The sequence below is a fragment of the Haliotis rubra genome, unplaced genomic scaffold, assembly GCF_003918875.1.
Source record: "Haliotis rubra isolate DU_JTF1 unplaced genomic scaffold, ASM391887v1 Scf348, whole genome shotgun sequence".
Classification (NCBI taxonomy): Eukaryota; Metazoa; Mollusca; class Gastropoda; order Lepetellida; family Haliotidae; genus Haliotis; species Haliotis rubra.
Window position 1 is genome coordinate 215,312 of NW_025767022.1, and position 24,303 is coordinate 239,614.

Here is a 24,303-nt window from a genome sequence, read left to right on the forward strand (position 1 = left end):
TGGCTCCTGTGGGTACTCTCCGGTTGAGTCCCAATTCGCCTACATCCCATTTCGCCTACATCCCATTTCGCCTACAGTAAACATGTAGGCGAATAGTGAATAGAAAATGCACCCCTATTGAGAGAATAGACTTGACTTAGTGAAATTAAGGAAGGTCAGTTTCACAATGTATGAGTAGAAAGATAAGTATATCATTGTCTTTAAATGGAGTCAGCTTATAATCTATGTTTATATAAGCAATTGGCTTAAGGAGCAAAAGTAGCAGTGAAATACTTACAACTGTTTGTGATTATAAACGAATATATTAATCATTTTGTTGCTACACACTGGAAGTGTGTGATCCAGGGATGTAAAGGAAGATGCTGCACCATAATGGTCTGAAAAAACTTGTGGGAAAGCACCATCCGAACATTTATGAATTCATAACAGCTATCAAGAACATTGAATCCACCAACAAGATCACTCGCCTTCAGATTGACCATGGTGCAACAACTCGTCTACGCTCACGAGCTTACAGAGGTCTTGACCAGTGTCTCAACCGACTGAGACAACAACTTGAAAGTGGAAGAAGATCATCTATTCAGCTCCTTGACGCAGCAGGTCACTTATTGAAGCTTCAATAAACTCAGACATTCATGAACTCAAGTACAGTGTACTAGTTAACAGCAAGTGTTATTTTGATTATTGTATTATAGTGTACTATGATTTGCTGTGAATAAAAAACATGAAAGTAGAATTATTTTTTTATTTCAATGCAAAAAGCCATGTTGTCTACATGTGCTATTAATCAAATTAAAGGAAAACTAGGGGAGATTCAATTTTTATATCTGAAGGGGTAAACTTATTACTCATGCATGAAATAACAGTCACCAGACCATGAATTGTTGTTTTAAGACTGTAGGCGAAATGGGATGTAGGCGAAATGGGAACATGCCCTGATGCCGTACTCTTCAACAACTTGGCTGATCCCACTTTCATTGTAGGGATGGAAACACCACCTATGTGCACTGAACCATTAATTAATGTGTCTCACAGCTGGGAGTTCTCACAAATGGGAGGAGACCCAGTAGCCATGTTAGTTTACAAGGTACGATTCGACAAGTTTTGGTTACAAAATATGTTGTTAAGTAAACGACACCATATTTTTAATGAAGTATGAAATGAAGCTTTAAATAAAAATAAAAATCGAAATCCTGTATGTTTGTCTTTTGTTTGTTCTATTTCAAAATCTCCAATCAGCGCGATTACAGCATGGTCAATTCATCAATGAATCGATGAAATATTATGAATAAACGTAGTGGTGTGAAAGTAGTTCCGACGTCCAATGACAATGTACTTATACTGAGTCAAAAAAGAAACTTCACAAAATGTAATTTGAAAAATAATGAATAATTTTTCTCTTATGATACATCTATGTATCCGAAATGGGATCCCTATCTTTCGACTCTAGAAAAACGTGAGCAAAACCCACTCAAACCCATCCTTTCGTCGTGCAAATGACGTTAGTGCCAAATCAGGTTTTGCACGTGCAGTCGATCACGTGATCTTCGCATCGAAGTTTTCTTCATATGCACGTGTTTGCATTGGCCTCAAGAATTGAAAAAAACACTTTTAAACCACAGTTCTAACGGTACTTGAAATGCCACGATTGTCAAACGTGCAACGTGAACGTGCCGTTGGCATGTTGCAAGCGGGAAGATCAGTTATTGACGTCGCAAGAGCAATGGGATGCAGCCGTCGTACTGTGTATGACTTGCGAGGTCGTCTACAACAAACTGGCACCACTTCTGATCGCCCAAAGTCGGGTCGTCCACGTGTGATGTCACGAGCAGAAGACCGTCAAATCGTTCTACGTCACCTACGTGACAGATTTCTGCCGGCCACACGAACCAGGGCTGATATGTTTAGAGGTCGACTGTCCTCACAGACCATTCGAAATCGGTTGCGGGCTGCCAATCTCCATTCTCGACGTCCATATCGTGGGCCAATATTGACGCCGTTTCATCAACGTCAACGGCTGCTGTGGGCCCAACGTCACCTCCGATGGACCCAGAGTGACTGGAATCGAGTCGTCTTTAGCGATGAATCCAGGTTTACCCTCAGATTCGCGGACGGCAGGCATAGAGTCTGGAGACGACGTCGTGAACGGTATGCCCAATGTTGTGTACAGGAAGTCGACAGATTCGGGGGCGGAAGTTGCATGGTGTGGGGGCTTTCTGTGGGAACAACCGTTCCCGACTTCTGGTCATCCGTGGAAACCTCACAGCTGCTGCTTACCGCGACCAGGTGCTCACCCCTGAACTCGTTCCTTTCATGGCGGCTCATGGCCCAGGTCTACAGTTCCAGCATGATAATGCTCGGTCGCATACCGCGATGTTGATACGAACTTTCATTCAAAACGCTGGAATCAACGTCATGGACTGGCCATCGAGGTCCCCTGACCTTAATCCAATAGAGCACGTTTGGGATGCACTTGGGAGAAGGCTTCGTGGTCTTAGGAACCAACTTCAGAATTTGCAGGAACTTGGCGCTGCCTTGCAAGAGCAATGGCGCAGAATCTCCAACCACGTGTTCACAAACATCAGGCAGTCGATGAGGAGACGGTGTTTGGCAGTGGTGAATGCGCGGAGCGACCATACACGATATTGAACTGAGAAATTTCGCATTTTTATTCTTGTGACTTGACATTCTGTATACCCATGTTTTGGAACGGCGGTGTAGCCTAATGGAACTGATTATGGCACTGTCAGTGTATCGAGTACATCACACAGATCTCAGCAATGAAATAATAACAATTTAACCATCTTACCATCTCTTGTTCTTTTATAGTGCCCTGAAGAAAGAATGTGAAGTTTCTTTTTTGACTCAGTATATATACGATCGAATCACTAAATGCCTCTCATTTACCGCGCGACCCAAGAAGATCCTTGTTAGAATTCATCTTCAGCGACCCATGTTTGTCGTAAGAGGCGACTAACGGGATCGGGTGATCAGACTCGCTGACATGGTTGACACAGGTCACCGTATCCCAGTTGCGTAGATCTATGCTCGTGCTGTTGATCACCGGATTGTCTGATCCAGAGTAATTTTTTACAGACTGCCGCAACATAGCTGGAATATTGCTGAGTGCGGCGTCAAACAACAAACCAACCAACGAACAACGGTATAACCGGTTTACCGGTATTTACCGGTTTAGACATGAAAACGATACGTATTACGATAAGCTGATCGAAACCGGCATTTTGACATGTATTCGGAAAATCGGAAATCTCCGGATAATCCGTTTTTTAAGTTGTTATTGTTTCATTTGTGCCAAATATTATTTACATTTTTATTTTGTCACGGTTAAAAGTTTTCATTAAAGCTTAATCAAGCATAGTGATATTGTTGTGTTTTTGCTTTATATATCAAGCATTAACTCGATTAGAAGTAGGTTTTGTTTGTTAAAAAAACTTCATGTAATATGTTACAATACATTTCGCAATATATCGCAATATGAAAATTCTGTGCAATACCCACCCCCTAATAAGTAGCAATCCTTGCATCCTTGAGAATCATCACGCATTCCAAGATTGAGTTCTCTTTCTTTCTATACGTGCCCAGTGTCCAAATATTTACAATCTTTACATATTTCAGATAGCACACACCGACAACTACCTAGTGGCGGTAATTACAGGAATCAGGTAAACGTGGTACAAACTTGGTCGATGCTTAAAATCACGTTTGTTCATGTATCTGTTCCCTTCAATCGATGGTTCATTGTTAGACTCAATGTTTCACGAGAAACATCGGCATTCATCCCTGACTGTTCCTTTGTTCTTCATTTGAACCTGGCGTCTACTGACATGGCGGTAGCTGGTATTAATATTATGCGTTCTTGTGTCAGTGTGACTGGAGTCCCCGAAGGCAGCCATATATTCATGACATAATCATTTTGATTCACAGCCGAGAAGGCACCTGACTCATACACAACGTGCAGGTTAGGACAGGCACAAAGGCCCGAATGTTAATACCTATGTAAACCGTTGCCATGGTTAAAAGAACATCAGTACCTACCATAGTTAAACAACAAAGTTTTAATTACCGTTTAACAATGAAAAAAGTGCGATAACACTGTGTGAGTCGTATCTGAGTGACAAACGTTAAATATGTGTCCTTTGTGTTTGGCACACGCGTCTCGGCTTTGGGCACTAGGGTAATATAGTTGGGATGCTGCTGAGGATGTGTACCGCGACCAGCAGCAATATAGCTGATAACCATAGTCAAATATTCTCTATCTCTCTTTAGTAGCGTTTCCTTGGCGAGAAATCAGTTGCAGAGAAGGTTTGACACTTGACACTGTCTGTGCATGTGACAGGTCTGATGCCTTACGAAATATGTGTCAAGACATAAATTGCTTCTCGTGTAACTGGCATAGCTTCATAGCGGATCATCTGTCATATTCATCATACTGGCCCATGGTCATGGTTCTATTGTGAGCAGCCATAGCCCTTTGGAAAAGTAAGTCACTTCCACGAATAGTGTCCGAATCACACGTCGATTAATGGGTATTAAAACATACTGATTACATCACAGAACGGATGGACCATTTGTCTCCATCCTGACCCGGATATGCCATTGTAAATACCACCTGTTTTACCCAAAGCATCAGGGAAAAGGAGTCCACCATTGCCAAGTGGTGTAAATACAATAGTATTATCAATGCTCTATCGAAGACATGTTTTAAAAAGTTCACAACTATAGTGTACATGGCGTTTGGTATATTATGTACAGATATGTATGAACAACTCCTGTGTTACAAGTACGTGGGTCGATCAAAAAGTACGAAGACCAACTCTATTCTGGATGTCCAATGTTTGAAAAGCTTCCATTTTATTTTGAAGGAATCTTTAGCAGAGCCATATCCAAAATTTCACATATGTGGGTAATGTGGATAACGAGATATTAGTTTCATTGGGGTATACTATTTCCAACAAAACTGCAGAAAATGAAAAACGATCTGTCATTTGGTACCTCTTGGATAATGGTATGCCCTCAGAGTATATCATATGAAATATGTTCAATATAGTATTGGGTGACTTCCCGTCATAATCAACTGTCATTTCAAGATTTGGATTGCTTAATATATATTTAGTCGAGGGCTGTTTTTTAAGGAAACCCCCGTTTCAATCTTCCTAAAACATTGTGTCCAGATACTTAAGCTGGTACTGTTTACAATATATTTGTGACCATTCAGTGTTTAGTTTGAACCCCTGGCATCATGTATGCATAAGTGAAAACATTAGAATAAGTTATGTCCTTATGATTACGTCATCTGAAAGGATGGGTAGTGTCTCCAAAACAAGCTCTTTAGAGAACATGAAGGGTGGAGTCAATTTAACAAGCGTTTGTAATTGCAAATTATTTTTTTTATGAACTTTAATATCTAAGTGTGATTCTAGGGGACTTCTATCAATCTCAAACACACAATATATTTCTTGCATATTTTGGTTCCTGAAGTTTTTGATGCATTTATTGTAGATTTTACGTTTTTTGAGGGTACCAAGATAACAGGTCAAACAAAATGGGGATCGTGAGACTGGAACATAGCAAAACCAAATTGCTTGAGTTTTACAGATAATATGTAGAAAATAAAACATAAAAATAACTGCATTTGTATCGTTTTCTTGGTGACTCTACATAATATTTGATCGCCCCTGTAGACTCGACATAGGTTCAAACACCGTTGTCATACAAGTGTCCCGATTCACGTTCCACTACTTTGATAGGCTTTGTCATTTCTGGCGACGTCGGAATGAACGTGAAGCCAATCCCACCTTGAGACTTTATGACTTAGTGAAACGGTTATGATGTGGGATGACATCTCATTAGTGAAACAGACCCACACAAGGAACGACAACTGGACAGCGCTATCGGGCAAACATTCGAAACAACAATCCTCTTTGTGTTCCATTTTCGTCTTTCAAGACGACCGGAGAGGGTACGTAAGTCCCAAAACTTTCAAAGTAAAATTTAAACTTTCATTTGTTTTTAAACGTAGTATTTTTGCTCATTTAGATTTCGGCTATATTTTCCTGCAGTCGCCAGCGGCTGAAGGGATGTTGTAAATCCAACTATTGTCCATGCAGGTAGCAAAAATATTGTAAGTCCCCGTGGTCCCTAGTATGATGATCTACCTTCAGTTGATGGGGACCTATAGCCTGTTTTTATATTGTATTGTCTTCGTAAATAATATAGTTTTATATTTAGTTGTAGACACCATCTGTGATACTCTAGTTATTTTACAGTCCTTCGCTGTCTGTTTTTTTCACAACTTATATTTATTATGTATGGAAAACCTTTCTCGTCACTATATCGCTGAACTATTGCCGAAGTGGCGCTAAATTTTCACTCACTAACTCACTCACTCACTCACTTTCAAGACGACAACATCCATGCACGAATAATGAACACCAGTCATCTTCTAAAGGTCAACATCCATGTGATATCTGTAATTTCTGGGCTTCTCCTAATAAATTTGAGAATACTTCTTTGAAATACCCAGAAATAGTAATGAGATAAGGAGTTCGCAAAACGTGAGCCTGGTGTCCACCACCAGTGACACCTGTCAATTTAGTGAAATGCGTTCTTGCAAAACATTTAAGCGACAGCAAGGACATTGCAATAACAACACTTACGACCACGCTGAAGCATGATGTTCTTGACTAACAGTTTCAAACTTTTCAATATCACTTTGGATACTTGGGAAACTGTTTTGAAACGCCACGAAAGCATTTTGTCGAAACTAATTTAGAAAAAAAGAATCTCTTAATTTTTTTTGAAAATGTTATGTGTTAGCTGGGAAATACCAATGCAAATCAGTTTTTCAGAGTATTTAACTACATCCATGGTATTTTTATGAGCCTGGCATGAATCACTCAATTGTTCATGATATACGATTAACACACACAAGTATACATACGCGTCAATTGTAACGCGAAAATGTATTCCCGCTATTATGTCAATTATGACTAATTATCACCGAGCTAGTCATTACCAGCGTCAGTTGAGCACATTTAAATACCATATGTGTAAATATGCGTGTCGGAAAATATTCTTTACCATCTTGTGCTTGTCGTGAGAAGCAAGTAACGGGGTCGGAAGGTCAGACTTGGTGACTTGGTTGATGCCTGTCATCGTATCCCAATGAGGAGATATATGTTCATGATACAAATCACTGGATTGTCATGTCCAGACTCGATTATTTACAGGCCGCCGCCAGGTAGCAGGACTAGTTCTGTGTTCGGTATTAACAAAAGCAATTTATTTAAACTGGTACATGCTATACAGAATTATCGCAATGTTAATATACAGGACTGACTTACCAGAATGTATTTGCTCTGTGGTGTTCCCGGTTGTATCATACGCAGTAAAGGAAATGTATGGTATTATCAACTCCTGTGCCACATACCGCGGACATAGTTAAACCGAGGTGTCCAAGGCAGTCGTCTGCTTCATAGTCCGCTTGAGTTTATGATTCCCCAACCACACAAAAGGCGAATCAATGATGACACTATTTTCTCTATACGGACCAGCTGTGTGTTATTGACAGATCGTCAAATGGCCCTTGCTCTAACCAGCCCGTGATCAGTGTGCTGGCAATATGCGCCATATGAACCTAATAGAACCTCAAATCTAATTTCTCTTCAAAGTTGATGGCTGCGTGCTTTCAGCCAATAAGGGGTAAGTGTTTCTACACGTGACATTTCCTACCAATAGAGATTACCAGCGGGCTTTACCCCGTGGGTGCTTCAAAAGAAGTGGTTCCGCTACAATTAATGGTTTTCGATTACGTTAGGTTACGATGTGTTTTTTCTTATTAGTTGTAAGTGCAGATGTAGTTGGAGAGTTCTGGAGACTCGACAAAGAAACATTGGTATATTCTCAGTCTATTTCCTCCAAAATCGCATGTAGCATTTAATTCTGAATACAATAAAATGAAACCGTTTACTATCCAAACATACAGAACAAAGCTATTGGCAGTGTGTTGGCATACCGGATACTGATGGAAAAGCAGTAATATATAATATTAGATAAGAATGCTGGTCTGTGGTAATCTGAGACTTACAAATGCAAAATGTACTGTTCTAAACGAGCCCTTCCCAGGTACCGTTTGAATTACCGCGATTGTACCTAACGAGCGAGACTTGGTTCAAGGAAGGACAGGGGTTCTGATTTGAAAGACGATCGCTAGGCTCAAGTACAAGATACTTGTACTGATACTTGGGATCATATTTCACACATAACTGTTCGCGAATCCTGCTGTAGATCAGGGTTTACCAGCTGTACAATATTCTGGACAAATGCTGGGAAATGAATGTATAAATGTTGTTTTACGTCGAATCAGCAATTTTCACAAATGCTGGGAAAGTAGGCCAATAATTAGTGAATGTTCAATGTTTCACCTGTCTCTGGCGTATCATGAGATGGGTTCGTCTCACGTACACTGGTTACGTTTACAGGGCATGTGCATCTGACACCATTCGGCTACAGCACTGACAGGTCCCGCATTTTGAACTATGAAATTGTATGTGAGATCACTTCATCACAACTAACCTTGACAGACTAAGCATGTCCTTCAGTGATCATATGAAGACTAAACACATATCAAGCAAACATTCACGCAATATCACTTACTACAATTTAGTGAAATTATTCCTTCAAGACGCTTTGACTGTTTCATTGCCAGGAGGCTCAGGTTGACATTTATTTTATAGTAGTAAGCAGAGAAACAAAACAGTAGGTGTGTTTAACTGAAACGTGTATGTTTATTTCAGATCCTATATGATTAACATGATAATCTCCTGCCACATGACGTTGGAGATACTATCTGTGTGTGATAACAGTGGATGACTGACCCATTATAACACACTTATATACATGTTAAATTGAAAATACAAACTTACTACTACGATAGTAATATCAGTATTGATTATTCTCATAGTTCCTAATATATCGTTTTCTTTAGTTTATATACGATTACATTCCAATTGTTGATGAATAACATCACAATGCTGTATGCATAATTGAATATCAATACGCCCATCGTTCTGTAATATTGATATTCTGAACATAGGGCGTACATTAATCTGAATATATGCAACACATGTCCCATTAGGAACAATAGAGCTTCATGCAATAGTCATAATTCATGGTGATGGTAATTTATCTTTACAGTTATACATTGCGACGAACTGTGTACAGGGACACACGTGCACATAAATGTAATAAAGTCTTCATAGAACTTGAAACTTGTAAGTCTGTAGGCTAATATTCAAGTTGTATCACAGTCCGCTAGTTGTGCCTGGTTACGTTAAACCCTTTTAAATGCTGAATGTTATTGACCACGTATCAGATGATAATGACACTGATAAATATCAAAATATGTTATTTTCCTTCAACAGTTACGTTACTGGTAACGGCCAGGTAATTAATGTTTACGAGACCACCATTCCATTTGAGCAAGGGGAAGCATATGAAAACTAAACTGAAGCCTCGAGAAAGCATGGCATTTGTTTATTTTGTTGTTAGACATTCATGATATCATTGAAAATTTTCACTGTGCAAAACGTATATATCTGGAATATTTACAGAGAAGACATTATGATGGCACTAATGTTATCAAATGTTAAATCTATTGGTATAAAGACATTTATTCTGCAAATTGACGATAAAAGGTAAGGCTGGTAAGAAATTAATATTTAATAATTTGTGATGTAACCTCTTTATCTAAAACTCTAAAGGTACTGTTCAATGAGGGTTTGTGAAAATACATGTCATTGTAGACCTGTACGTTATAAGGCCTCACTCATACACACTAAGGAAAGGCTAGTGAGTAGATCAGTTTAAATCAATCTGTCGGTCTCACCGAGGCATTTAGGTTCGTCAGTTCTCGGTTGACTCTCTTCTCCGACACACACAGCGTATTTGTCTTCGTTTACTGCTGTTAATTGACACATGTTCACGCTTCATTAGCTGGGTGAAAATGTCGCAGAGCTCACTAGGCGCCGTGTCATGTTGTCAGTCGGTCACCAGGGTGCTGGTATCTTGATTCCCTAGGCATGACTGTAATGAACAATTGGCGTGATGGTAACCCTGACAGGTGGAACAGAGACTTGCCAGTGGCGGTTCCGAGGTGATCACTGAGGTCTTTCATACCACCTTTGTCACACTGACTATTAATCAGTAGGTCTTGAATGCCCGCGTCGACCTTTTTGTGATAAAGATACTAGCGAAAGGAAGAATCGCAGTCTGTATACTTGGCACGCACGGAATGGTAATGGAACCATCAGAAGCGATGCTGATACAAGGAATCTACCATTTTGTTTGATATAATCATGACGTCAAAGCAGTCTATCTTAAACGAAACGATCACAAATGGACTTGACTACAAGACAGCGGGAAGACAAGACAGGCACACGCACTGACAACAGCTTGCAGAGTAACAAATCGATCGGTCGATGTATGTCGAACGTCCTATCTTTTGCAAGACAATCCGACTATTACCATTGTGTTTCAAGGTCAAATCTAAATCCCAATACAAGGTGATGTACACACAGGAAGATAGTATCACATAGTTAACACGCTGGATGTATTCCCTCGTGCGCTTTTCTATTTGCGAACGCCACACAAATATTCATTTTAAAAACAGCGTTTGATTGCATGCTCTATAAACATAAATATTACAAGTTACATTTACAAACTTTCCCAGACACCGTGACTGGTGGTTTTATGAAAATTGGTATAAGCCGACCCTCAGACACTAGCCCGTTTTGTTGAATTAAGAAATTGCTACAAATAATTGAAAAAGCGTTTTATGCATAGTTAATAAGAATGTCTATGTTAATTACTACACATACTCCAGTGTTAATGCTCCCAACGTAACCTCCTTTTTATAAACAGAACAGCAGGGGTTTATCTGTCAATATATTATTAACCAGACCACAGATAACGACTTTATATCGACTTTCTAATAATTAATTTCACGCCAATGCCTATCTAAAAGCTATTACGATTCTTATCAGTCTGCCTAACACATTATTTCCTGGAATGATGTGTCGATTTGTATTTGAAATACCTTCAAGCGACCCCAGACCTTACGGAAAACTGTGTTCTTTTTAATGTAGAATTATAGTCTTAAAGAAGCATGAAATGGCGCCACTGATCCTGGTTTTGTGTTTGAATGGACTACTATTTCTTCTTCTGCAAGCCTCCCGCCAGCACACGCCAGCCTCTCCTTCCAGCAATCTCATCAAATGATATCCCGGAGCCCCCGACCCTTAGTTCGTGTCATACCGTAAACGTCGGTGGTGCATCAGAGAGTGGAACGTTAGCGCTGACCACAGTCGCTACACAACACGTTCGATAACAATCCAGTGATTGAAATCTGTAAGTAATTTCTGGTGGAAAGAGTCGTGATAAGCCCTGTATTCAGAAGTGCTGAATGTGCACGATTTGACCACTATATGACTTGGTTTGACCATCACTGGAAATGTTTACTTTGGAGATTTCTCGGATAAGGTCTGTGGACTGATCTGTTCAGCGAAAGTGCCCGGTCGAATGATGAAATGCAAACACCCTATGATAACTCCATAGAAGGTCTACCATATATAAGTCATTTCCTCCTTATTACTGAGAAAAACAGTTAAGTGCTTTTACCAATTATGTCAAAGCCTTCTTGAATCAGTTGATCAAAGGTTCGAATTCTAGTTATGTTGTTTTTGTTTGGCGCCGCAATCGGGCGTATCCAGCCAGAACGTCGATCTGTAAATACTCGAGTCCGAAGACAGACAGTCCAGTGACGGACATTACGAGCATCGATTGACACAATTGGGATACAGTGACATGCCTCAACAGCATAAGCAAGTCCGATCAGCCTGGCCCGCTGAAAACCAATTCTAACCTGGGAACACGCATGGATTTCGGAAGACAAGTTCCAAATTGGATCTTCAAGGTTTCGAATTCGATATTTGTCCCTATCTGGAAGCAACATAAGAATGCTTTTAACTCCCGTTCTATGGATAATACCTGCATTGTGATGACGTACAGTGTTACTACTGGCATAAAGCAAGCGTCCCTGCGTTCTCACTCATTTTTGTGACTTTATTTTCAAAATTCATGATTACCGTGATATATAGTTGTTAAGCGATCTTTTACGCCCAGACTCTTCAAAGAAGAATATAGTTAATAATATACTTATAGTATTACTGAAAAAAATGAAACAAATGCTAATAAGAAACCATTCTAGAATATATCCATTTATCACTGAATGGATTAGAGCTGAGTCGTTTGTGCATACAGTTACTGGTTCTTGATAATAAATGGATTTCGAGCATCCAATCATATTCTGGCATCAAATTAGACTATATGTCTATATACTGTTAGAAGTATGAATCAACCCCAACTTTACGCGTCAGCTGAAATATCCACATCTGATAAAACCACCTAAGGTGCATGATTACAGCTCGATGTTTCAACGCGCGTGAGTATTGATATTATCAAACTTAATCAGCAATTGCTTATCACAGAAATACGTTTCTGCATCAACTAGACACGCGACTGATATTGGGAGTATAATGCATAAGCGTTTATCGATACACACATTACGGACATAGAATTTCGAAATTGAGATACAAATAGTTTAAACAACTTCTCATTGATCACACAAGTGTCGAGCGACACTTCTGATCCTGCGTTATTGACACGAAATGTTTTTGTCTTGTTTCACCGCCTATGGCCCCGCATACGTGCCAAGTAAGATAGCACGTGTGTGATATTATGTTTTACTTCATTTGGTGAATATCCATGCACCTGTCGTCTTCATTGCATGACGTAGAATTTGATGGATTCAGGTTCTAGGTTGCGGATTATACTCCGCCCCATTGGCAATGCTGACGTTGTGGTAACATTTGGAAAACCTTGTATGAGCGGCTTAACGGAGATGTGGCGACATGAACACATAGATCCAAGCTCATGGAATCGTCAAGGTTCCAATCTTCAGATTTTTAAACTGTTGTTTACGTCCATGATTTAATGCCCTAAACATATCCTTCAGCAACATTTATATCAATGACAAAGGAAAATTACACAGGCGTCATCTGGATAAGACTGGTTATTCTTTTGCACTGGCGTTCTATATTTGAGGGCGAGTGAGCCCAGCACAGCATGTAGGCAGATCTAACTACTTCAGGGCAACCTGAATCACAAATGCTTGTCCAAAGGTGACTTTGTAAAATAAAAACCGCGTAAAACAGACAATGAATAATGGCATGCGCAGTGGTACCGGAACAAAAAATTGAAGAACGAAGAATTGAAGGGATACCTTTTGGTTTAAACTGGTTCCCGGCGTTTTACCCAGTCAGCTCGGTTCCTCCTTGGATTTGTTTATTCATTACCACAGTTTTCTGTCTCCTCCTTTGATTTCCGTGCCCACAACGTATGTCACCCTATGCCTTGTCAGTTATAACACTGAAGCAGACTTTAAATGTTTACCTAGGGGCTTAGTTCTAGACAGGCATCCATTGTGTGGGCTATGGCCGACGGGAAGTACAAGATGGTAGTAATCTAACGCAAGGTACCGATTCTTAATTGCTGTAACCAATTATTACCAGTGTCACGGTGAAAGGTCGTTAAATACAGTGACCAATGTATGAAATCCTATAGTTCACATAAATAGCTGTAACGTGTGGCTAACGGCTGTATTGTGTGTCACTGGTGAAACAATATGTGTTCCCCAGACATGACAGAATTCAGAGTGATACCAACACACAACAAGCACATGTTGTGCCAATACCAGTTGTATTAAATATGAATTTACATACGTTTATACAGTACACACTACTGCAAGTGAATTACGACCGCATTACAAGATAAGAGTAACTGTTCTTCTTTATTGTATACACAACGTTTCTGGGCTATTCCTCCCCCCACACCTGTCAGGTGAATGAAGACGAATACTTGAACTGCTGATGTAATGTTACAATAGAGAGGCAGGAGCTTGTCCCCCACCACCTTCACCTGAACACTACCAACGCATTAAAACGAACTACACCGCCACACAACAAGGCTAAAAACATAATACATAAATGCGGTAAACACATCGGTCCATGAAAGCAGTTTCACCGCTGCCTAGATAGCCTCTTGGAGTTTTAAGATGCATTTCAGATGCGATGCTGTATCGCTTTCACCTCGGCATATATACCTTCATGATTTGTTGGTTTCTTTTGTTCTTGTTGTTATTTATTTGCATAAAGATGCAACATAACATCTTAATACTTTTTGCTCAGATAACATGTCCTTTGTATACCCTGGATTGTAACATATTCAGAGGGCAACACCAGCTTCCACCAGACTGCCTTGTGTGGCTTATTTCATGAACGGGTATACTTTGAAGGATTTAAGATGATTTTTTAAGAAACTTCAACGTCATTTACATCTACGGCCATCGCGACGAAATGAACATGTAGGTCAATGTACAGATGTATCATTTGGTAACAAACTATTCAAAATGTGTATCTGCGCAGTGGGATATATTCCTGTCAGTTATTTCTGGCTTTTAAGTGGCTGATTGCAAAGTCTGACCTTTACGGGACTACTTGCGCGACAACCATTAGTTCTTTGCTGATGATTATCTGAATCGATCAAGGAGATGAATCTACACGGTACCAATGTTTGCCAGATTAGAAACTAAACTACCCCTTAAAATGTCCTGATCAAAAAAGGAAAGCAGCACGTGTTGTTTGATATGGTATGTGTGTATATATTACAGTACTGAAGTGGTCGCCACAAACGTCCCTTAGCACCAGGCTCCAAGTTCATTCCCGTTCCTGAGCATGATCATTAATGAACATTACACGGACAACGGAAGGCCGCACGTTTCCTTTACCAGAAACTGTATCACACAATCCTTGACCCAGAGTGATTTTCACCAAGTATCAAAGCCGGCCTCGCAGAGGGATGAATCGAAATGGTTGGCCTCGTCATAGAGGTGAGGTGAAATTGGGTTTTACGTCGTGCTACGTTCGCTCATATGACGACGTGCATGCGTGTGTACGTGTATGTGCGGCTGCTGAAGCTGGGTTTATAGTGCTAGCCCACTGAGATATCATGCCGCAGTGAAGTATGAATACTCCACTCAGACACATTATACTGACTCCGAGCCGACTAGTCCTTGTTGTACACATTAATGTCGAGCGCCAGGCAGGGACCAACAAGTACCATATTTTGACGTCTTTTGGTATGACGCGGTCGGGGATCGAACCCGCGACCTTCCGCTCTCCGGGCGGACGCACTAACCACTACACCATGGAGGCGGCCCTCGTCATAGACGAATATAACACAAATCCAAGATAATACTCTCCATTGTGACATCTTCCAGATTGTACGTCAAAGATTCAAGAGGTCTGTTTTGTATGGAATCCGAGAAGGGACATTGTCGCGTTGTCCCTTTGTCGCGCTCTCAAAAACAAGCAAAATGAGGCAAAATTAACCAAAGCGCGACAACGTAACATATCGCCCATTTGTCCCATTGTCGCGATGTCGCATGTCGCGTTTTGAATAATATTTTTCTATTCCTCCAAAGGGCGACAATGCGGCATAGCGACAATGGGACAAATTGGCGATATGTTCAATTTTCAAGGTCAAAATATGTCGCGTTGTCGCATTGTCGCCCTATCTAAGATGTGTAAAAAACGCCTAAAAGTTGACTAAAATGCAAAGTATTAAATATGTTGCATTGTCGCGATGTCGCGTTGTCGCCCTTTTCGATTACCGGTGCGCATGCATAGAAAGACAATTACACTACGCATGCGCAGGAAAAGTTATACTCTATTTCACACTTCAGTGGTCTTTTGTTACCTCCAATGGTTTTTAAAATGAAGTAGCTTTTCTTGAACATAATGCAAATCTTTCATTGTTGCTTTGAAAATTATTAGCGCTACTATTCATTGTAATCACGGCACACGGTGGCTCTGTCATTCAAGGCCGGGCAGTTTGCTGTGCAGAGTTGTGCATCGTAGTCACACCAGAAAACTATGATCATAGGTTCGAATCCGAGCAACCTACACATTCATCACTTTGGAACTTTCACCGATATCAAGCTGACAGGTTGTGAAAAAGCTGAAATATTGTTAAAATTCAGGCCACATCGGCAGAAACATCAGGTGAAGTCCTCGAATGGGTCATTATGTTCGACAGTGGCTCATGACAGAGTTTCTTGGTACAGACCTGTCCGACGCTGATGAATTTGTCCGACATCTGCCTCTGTTCAGCTAGCAGTGGATGGATACCAGGTAGAATGAGATGGTAATATCACTTAACCATCCAGTACCTCAAAGACAGTTTAGGTCGGCTTTGAACGTGATATTCTTCTTGGGAAAACGCCATACAAATGGACTGTTATCATTATGATATTGAAAACGATGAAATCGCTTGACAGAGTTGCATACCCTTGGAGTGCCAGAAAACAACCCTTCCTCCCTCACTCACTCCACTCCACTCCACTCCACTCCACTCCACTCCGCTCCACTCCACTCCGCTCCGCTCCGCTCCACTCACTCAAGGTTTAGGGAGCTTGGTGAATTAGCAAGGTATTTCATTACAATAATGTTTTGTGATGTCTGTTTTTCAATATTCTATTTGAATCCTATATAATTAATCCTGCACATGCCATGATTTACAATGTATCGATAATGATACCATACCCAGCGATACACATGTACTTGTATCGTTTCAAACATACACCTACTCAATCATAATTTCCAGTTTCAATACTTCCATTCCATTAACCAACGACTCTTAACCCACAGACTTCACGGCCACATGTACGTTCAATTATTATTGTTCGATCCCTGGGTATCTCAGCCCTTTAAAAACATCGAAAAATAATCATGCTTGTGATAGTTTTTAAATTGCGCCGTAACTAATAAAACGCGACACGCGACAAATGCGACAACGCGACATTTTGATGAAATGTTGCGTTTTAGACAATACGTTATAATGCATGCTATATTCAATATTTTAACAAAGCGCGACACGCGATAATGCGACAACGCGACAATGTCCCTTTCAGGATTCCATAGTTTTGTGTCACTTTATACAAGCAACATTTCAAACCTGGTTTTACATTGACATTACACTCAGTAACCTCTAAAAGAAATGTTTGAAGCCAGACTGGAGCTAACTGTCTGTCTGTCATATATACACATGTACAGCTATCTAAGCTTACAATGCACTTGCGCTTAGACTGGAGTCAGTCGTCACCATGTCGTGCTTCAAAGTTAATGCAAATGTGTTGGGTTAATTGTATTAACTCTCAGTGCATTCACATCTACATGCTGAATAATTATACTTAGTTCTTATGTACAACGGCATTTTTAATTATTCTCAAAGTGCAGCCATACCTAACACAGCATAATATTTCATATGGTTTTATCTTAATCTGACGCGTCTACAGACGTTTCGTCAAGCAATATTGGACTGTCATAAAAAGTAGACCTTGTACATATGAGAATCATGAATTATCTACAAAATATATCTTGCATAATTTGTATAAATGTGACTGGCATTGCTATGAGATGTTACTGGAATGTCAACACCCCTAGGCCACAAGAGACGACACATCCGTTGTAGATGTGTTGCAGAAAGCGATCGACAATACAATGTAGCGGAGAAGTGTCTGCAATTCGATTCTGAGGGAATTGCCCCAACTTGTTAGCAAGTCAACAATATCTAGACGTATAGATCAAGTGGTGCTATGGGATCAGCAGCCGTTTATTTTACCAAGCAATTAAAGGCAAGATTGGCAAAGGTAGTCAATTGCCCAAAGTTTGCGACCGTAAATATTTGAATTACTAGAGGTGTACTCAGTTGATTAGTAGAGCGGCTGCCTCTCAATAAGTGGTACATCTTGAATTCTATTTTAATCTATGTCTGCATTTCAATTTTACTTTGACGAATTATTTTGTTGCTATTCTAATCTGTAAATGAATTATTGACTCTTTAAAAGTTTAGAAAGTAATCAAACTTGGAAACAGTTCAAATAAGAATACCAATCGTTCCTACAGCGAGACTCTCGCGGGGTAAAAGCTTGGAATTGTAAACATTCCGGTTGAGAATACGCTTGTAGGGATATCGATTGTCATAATTGAGTTTCGTCTCATAAATGAATAATTGCTACTTTTAGCCTATAAATTCCAGAGAGTGATCAAAATGTATTTATTTAATAATGGCATTTCATTCTATATGCAGTATGGATACAATCCTGTTTGTGCAGAGCGTTGGTAAAGCTACTGATTTTGGATGATAAAGTTGCTGATTGCGGATGTCTCCATTTCCGTCTTTATGGAAAGTGTGATGCCTCATATAGTGGCAGATTCATGTAATACGGACAAATATTCAGGATGACATTGTTCTATTTGCGATCTCAACCGATTCAAGTTCATTGCATGTTCTGTACACATCATAGGTGTCAACGTGTGAGGTATGACAATGTTATGGACGCTTATGGTTCCCCAGTTTCTTATCTCTGTGAATCTGTACAGACAGAAGAGTCTCATCGTACTGTAACGGTACGTGTACAGTTTGAAGCACCAAATTCGGAATACTTCATCCGCGCCACATGCGACCTGTTATGATAATATTAATCTGTCAATGCGTTCGGGAATTTGAAATATGCTCTTTGATAACTACCTATATGTTTACCTTGACCATTAATTCTTTTCAAATTCTTAAGTGAAAAAGTCCCAAATAAACGTTACGTGAGTTCCAAATACTGTTGCAACATTACTGCAACATGTAAATACTGTATATTGGGTTTATATCAGTAGAGAATGAGGTATGACCGAATGCTGATCTTCCCCAAGACGTAATTCCAAGGACATGATAGAATCTGGTGTCATTAATTGTGCAGTGAGCACAATAGAGTCCCTTCAGATTACAGTAATGGGGTATCAGAACAATATTATTGGTTCGTTTTTATATGGACTATTACTTCAGGAAAAGTAAATTTAATTGTCCATGTTCCAACATGGAAATGATGCTTGCAGTGAATGATCTGAAGAAGTTCGATTAATTAAATAGAAAGAAATGCACCTTTAACCAAACACCATCGATTACATTAGGAAGGGGCATTTGGAAAGTTACTGAAAAAAGATACTTGCACATTGATTGCAATTTGAGTGGTGATAAAAACCACACTGGCGATGTCAATGGTTCCATAATACGAGGTTTTTTGTTGCCTGCGCCCATGATTTGCTTCATTGATCCTACCGCCGTCGGCAGTTAGTATGGAAGATTCCACAGACCCTCGAACTCTTGGATTCCCGATAAGGGAACACTACCAATGACACACTGAGACGATCATTTGGAAGTAGTACGTACAGGATGCTGGGGGATACGACTATTTTATATGAAGTCAGTCCATGGTTCCCCCAGGCGGCAAAAATATGGTAAGTCACAAATGCACCAATTGGGAAGGAACTAGAAATAAAATTGCTGCGTATGTTTTAGAGGTGACAGATGACTACAATTGTGTTTTGTCACTTAACGTTCCAGCCTGCAGGGATGGAAAATCTATTTTGCTTCTTATAGTGACAGATATATCTTCATGCAAATATATCATATTGCAATATACCTTATTCACAGATTGAACCCGTGACGGTAGTGGCTTGTGTATGTGCTGTGTAATATTAATGGTTGGACGTATGAGACATCGGCGAGTTGGTTGTCACGCAAACGCCTCACAAATCATAATGATACTGCAGTCGAATTCACATATACCAGTCCCCGCGGGCTGGGCGCTTCTGTGCTGAGATAAGGCACAATCGTCCCGTTAATGTTCCAGATGAATAGTTCAGTGAACATCACAAAGATGAATCTTTGGTTCATTTTCATTACGTGGGATTCAGGGGGGAGAATCGGGCGAGATTCGAAGGTGTAAGGAGAAGACTACTCCTGAGATTTACCTTAACGTGAAGTTTACACGATATGTGAATTTCCTGAAGGACAAGACACTGGTCCCATGACCACGAATTTAAACTTTATTATCCTTTGAAAGAGTCATTTGACATCCATTACATTTTTACTTCCATGTTCGAGGGGAAAATCCAGGAAAATCTCCCGCATGAATAAATGCATAACCGTTGTTTATGATCACTTTTAGACCTTTGTGCTAATTTGAAAAAGTGAAGAATTTCAGACAGTGTATCTCTGACATCATAGCATACACATGAGGAATGCTTTCGACATCAATCATTTAGTCAGTGAGACTTGTGTGGAACTCAAACTAACTTACTGACAGTGCTATGAGACACTTTATGTGGCTTAAATGTCAGGATAGTATGAACTGATCTGCCGGACGAAAACAGCTCTTTAGCATCACTTGATTTCACACAACAGTGATGGTACGCTGCAGGATCTCGGAACAAAGATGAAGCAAGGATTGATCCGGAGTATACTGTGTGGATCCGGACTATACTGTGTGGAACCGGAGTATACTGTGTGGATCCGGAGTATACTGTGTGGAACCGGAGTATACTGTGTGGAACCGGAGTATACTGTGTGGATCCGGAGTATGGAACTCGGCGAGTTGGATCCGGAGTACTCATGTTAAGCTGTGGCATGTTATCTTAGGTGCTTGGTTCAAGCTAACACACACATAAGTTAACATAACGCTTTACATGTATATGGAATAATAGATAACATCTATTGGGATATCACTTGTTGTCCCATTATAGTTGCGTTATTAGGTAAACTTCAATAGGTGATTAGCACCCGTCCTCCTGGGCCTATGAGACATCAACTCTCATAGATATGCATTAATATACTGAACACGCCAGCCGATAACAAAATATAATGTAACATTTAAACAAGATTACAACAGCACATTTATACCGCATTCACGAACGTATGTGACATCGGTAAGAATGTACAAGATGTACAGGTTACTATAACATCTTCAATACACGAATAAGCTAGTCTACCCTTACGACAAAACCTATAAGACGTAACATATATTAAAACAATGCATAATGAGAATATCCGATTAAATTAATCGACAATAAATTTCCCAAAGATGTCCAGAACCGAGCCGTCCCGACCGTTAGGCAGTGGCGATCGGGTAAGCCGTTCAGGTCACTGCACCCGCTGGCACACACACACCCAAAGTCACGTCCCAGCTGAAAATGAGTTACATTAACAGTACTAGTTTCGAAATTACTTTATATTTGCTATCTTAATATACTGATAATTTCTGAGACTTTGAATTTGTCTTTGTCTCACCCCCAAACACAAACCCTCTCTCTCCCTTTCTCTCTCTCTCTCTTCTCTTTTTCTCTCTCTCACTCCCTCTCTCACACACTCACTCACATACACACACCACGACACACAAGTGCGTGCGTGCACCTTTGTGAAACAATCTTTAACGCAACGACACACACTTGTTCACCTAATTGTACCTGACACAGCCATTTTACAATAAATCGATGATAGCAGTGTAGATTAATTCATGCTTTATTTCTCATCCGAGATGTGTGAAAGTCTTAACGGCTCCAGCCTATCACTGTAGGCCGATCCAGTGTATCAAACTCATTTGTCATTTGCAGAAAACCAATTGTTAAACCATAGTCTTGGCGCTTCAGGCTCAGAAGGGTGCTCTCTCACATACCAGAATATTTAACCTGATCTCTCTTAAGGTGAGATATAATACTGATGAATATTTACTTAATTCGTAAGCAAATCAAACGCAGTGCATTCTGTTGCCAAGGGTTTTGATTCCTGTGAAAATCTATACACGAACCCCAAACTACGCAGATGGCCTGTGCGTGATGTCTTTACAATATCAGTTAGTTTCTGGCTTAGCGTCAGTTTTGTTCAATGGGAGGGATCAGTTACATGGATTATGCAAGGAAAACTGTTCTGAGTTGATTTTGGAAATGCATCAACTCATTATAGAGAAAATCTGAAAACGTTTTCCGGTCAAATTTCAAGCTTAATATTATTTGTTTGCTGAGAGCACATCTCCTTGTCAATTATACGATGTAAGATGATATTAATATTCTATTCTCAACAGTCGTCCATCATGTATTTGGAAGAAATGACGAGTCAGTTTATTCGACGAAAGAGTAAAGAGTTGAAAGTAAGAGAGTGACAAGCTTATAAGCTGGTTTAGCGGGATTGAATCCCCCTTGTGGTAGGACTCGGTGTTGATGCCAGCGTGGACAGAGAGTCCGGGCAAGAGAGCTGTGATTTATACAGTTTCCACAATAGCTCACACCCTAAACCAAGTTTAATTATCATCTAATCACATAAGTTCCTTTAATAGCTGGAGGCACGTTTCAGAGAAAAAGTTAATAATGCCCTGTAGTTGCAGCCTGTTCCTGTGACTGGATGGTTCCACGCCGTCTTGTACATTATCTGCTAATAAATCTTCCAGGGTGTTTTAACAATGTTATTGTGCTAGGTGGTAAATAACAACACAACACTTTCAATGCGTGGACTTTAGCTTACCACATTACCCTAAGTGGTAATGGATAGATCCTCATTCATGTATATATGTATGGCTTTCAATCACACATGGCATTCACAAGCCAAGTATAATGGCGATATACGAAATCTGAGCAATTATGCACATTTCTCTGTTGCCCTTAATCGCATTTCCGAATCTACATACGCTGGGGCGTAAACCTCATGCAACGCAAAGTAGTCGCAGGCTTCGACAGCAACAATTACGCTACCACTACTGACATGTAGGGCGTTTTACCCATCCTGCTGCAACATCTGGGGAATATGGACTTGTATATGGTGTATATTTACCACCCTCTCCCCTCATTATCAGCGCTTGATACATTTACATGCATGTTGATGTGAACGGGCCTCTTCATTGTATTTAATTTCGATCAGTGTACGGTTTGCAAGACTCGAGTATTTACTGTTATCTAGCTGGGGTATTGCTGAGTTCGGATTTAAACAACAAACAAGCTAAACCACTCAGTTTCTACATGACGTAGCATCATACATTTAATATCATCCAAATCTAAAATGATCAAGTCAGCTCAGCCATAGTTAATACTTCACCCGGTATCAGCTGCTAGACAAGTATGTTCAACTTTGTGAACCTGACAAAACCCTTGTGCTGATGTACAGGCCACCATTGTACAGTCTACATCAGACGCAGGATTGTGTGAATCACTATCAAATCGAGTCAATTCACCAAACTTTGTCGCCCTGTCAACTATACCATCAATGTCTTACAAACACGCCCTGCACATGCCCTGCACATGTCCTGGACACTTGTTGAACATTTGAAAACATTCCTAGGGACCTTCTAGGTTGTGAAACCAGGATGGTATCGTCAGAGTTGGTTGGCATAAAACAACACATAAATTATGGGTTTACGCAGCAAATACAATTTAACGAGGAAGGGTTACTGAAACACTTTCGGCTCTATGTGTATCTCCATTGCGATACCTGGACGGGCACTATATCTGCATCCTATGGCTATAAGCATCAGCATTTTACTGAATATACCCACCACGAAGATGCCTATATATAGTTCCGCCACTCAACTACCAGGATATGGTTTGGGTCGCGTTCGTGTTTCATCCAGATTACTATCTTTCAGACAGCATCTTTCCTGGGAGGTTTCACTAAGGTGGTTTAACTTAAACCAGTGTCCTACGTTGAGCTTGCATGCTGTGATGTAGTTATTTTAAACGGGACGGAACTATTAATTCCATAGTCATAAGAAATCTGTCTTAAACACTGTTCAATGGTTCATTTAACATCATTTCACACAAATGGCTGTTCTGCATGTAGCTTTATTGGCAATATTTTCCCTTTTTAAAACATTATATCATTGCTGTTTCATTCATGCTTTGGGAGGCAAAAATAGAGCAGAGATATCTTTAAATTGTCACTTTTCTCTGTTAAAAGGATATGAATACGTATTCTGCTTGGTTCGTTAACAGCATGCATACAGGCGACAAATCCGACATAGTCCGTCATTGGAAGGACATGTATTGACTATATTCCTGCACATACCGCAAGCAGTGGCGAAACGATTACTGAGACTGTCGAAGTTAGCCAAAGCAATAACATAAAAAAACTCTCTAAACTTTGCCGATTTGCAAAGTTTCGTATGTTATAATTCATTTGGGTTAAGAAAACACCTTCTGCCAGAATCCACGGATAAGGTCTGATAAATGGCTCTCTCAACAACAGACTGTTTACAAGCTACTGTATCTCATCCAGATTGTTTCCTTTCATCAC

At 40.1% G+C, this 24,303-nt stretch overlaps 1 protein-coding gene across 2 annotated transcripts in view; it reads right to left on the reverse strand.

Annotated features, from left to right (window-relative positions):
* Positions 1-24,303, reverse strand: part of LOC124284926 (growth hormone secretagogue receptor type 1-like) — an 82,958-nt gene that overhangs the window by 13,749 nt on the left and 44,906 nt on the right. The window contains exon 1 of one of the 2 annotated variants that reach the window (XM_046721058.1): positions 7,365-7,641. The exons of the other annotated variant lie outside the window; for it this stretch is intronic. The gene's annotated coding sequence lies outside the window, so the exon portion shown is untranslated. Of the gene's footprint in view, positions 1-7,364; positions 7,642-24,303 lie in introns of those variants that run through there. 2 annotated transcript variants of the gene reach the window in all.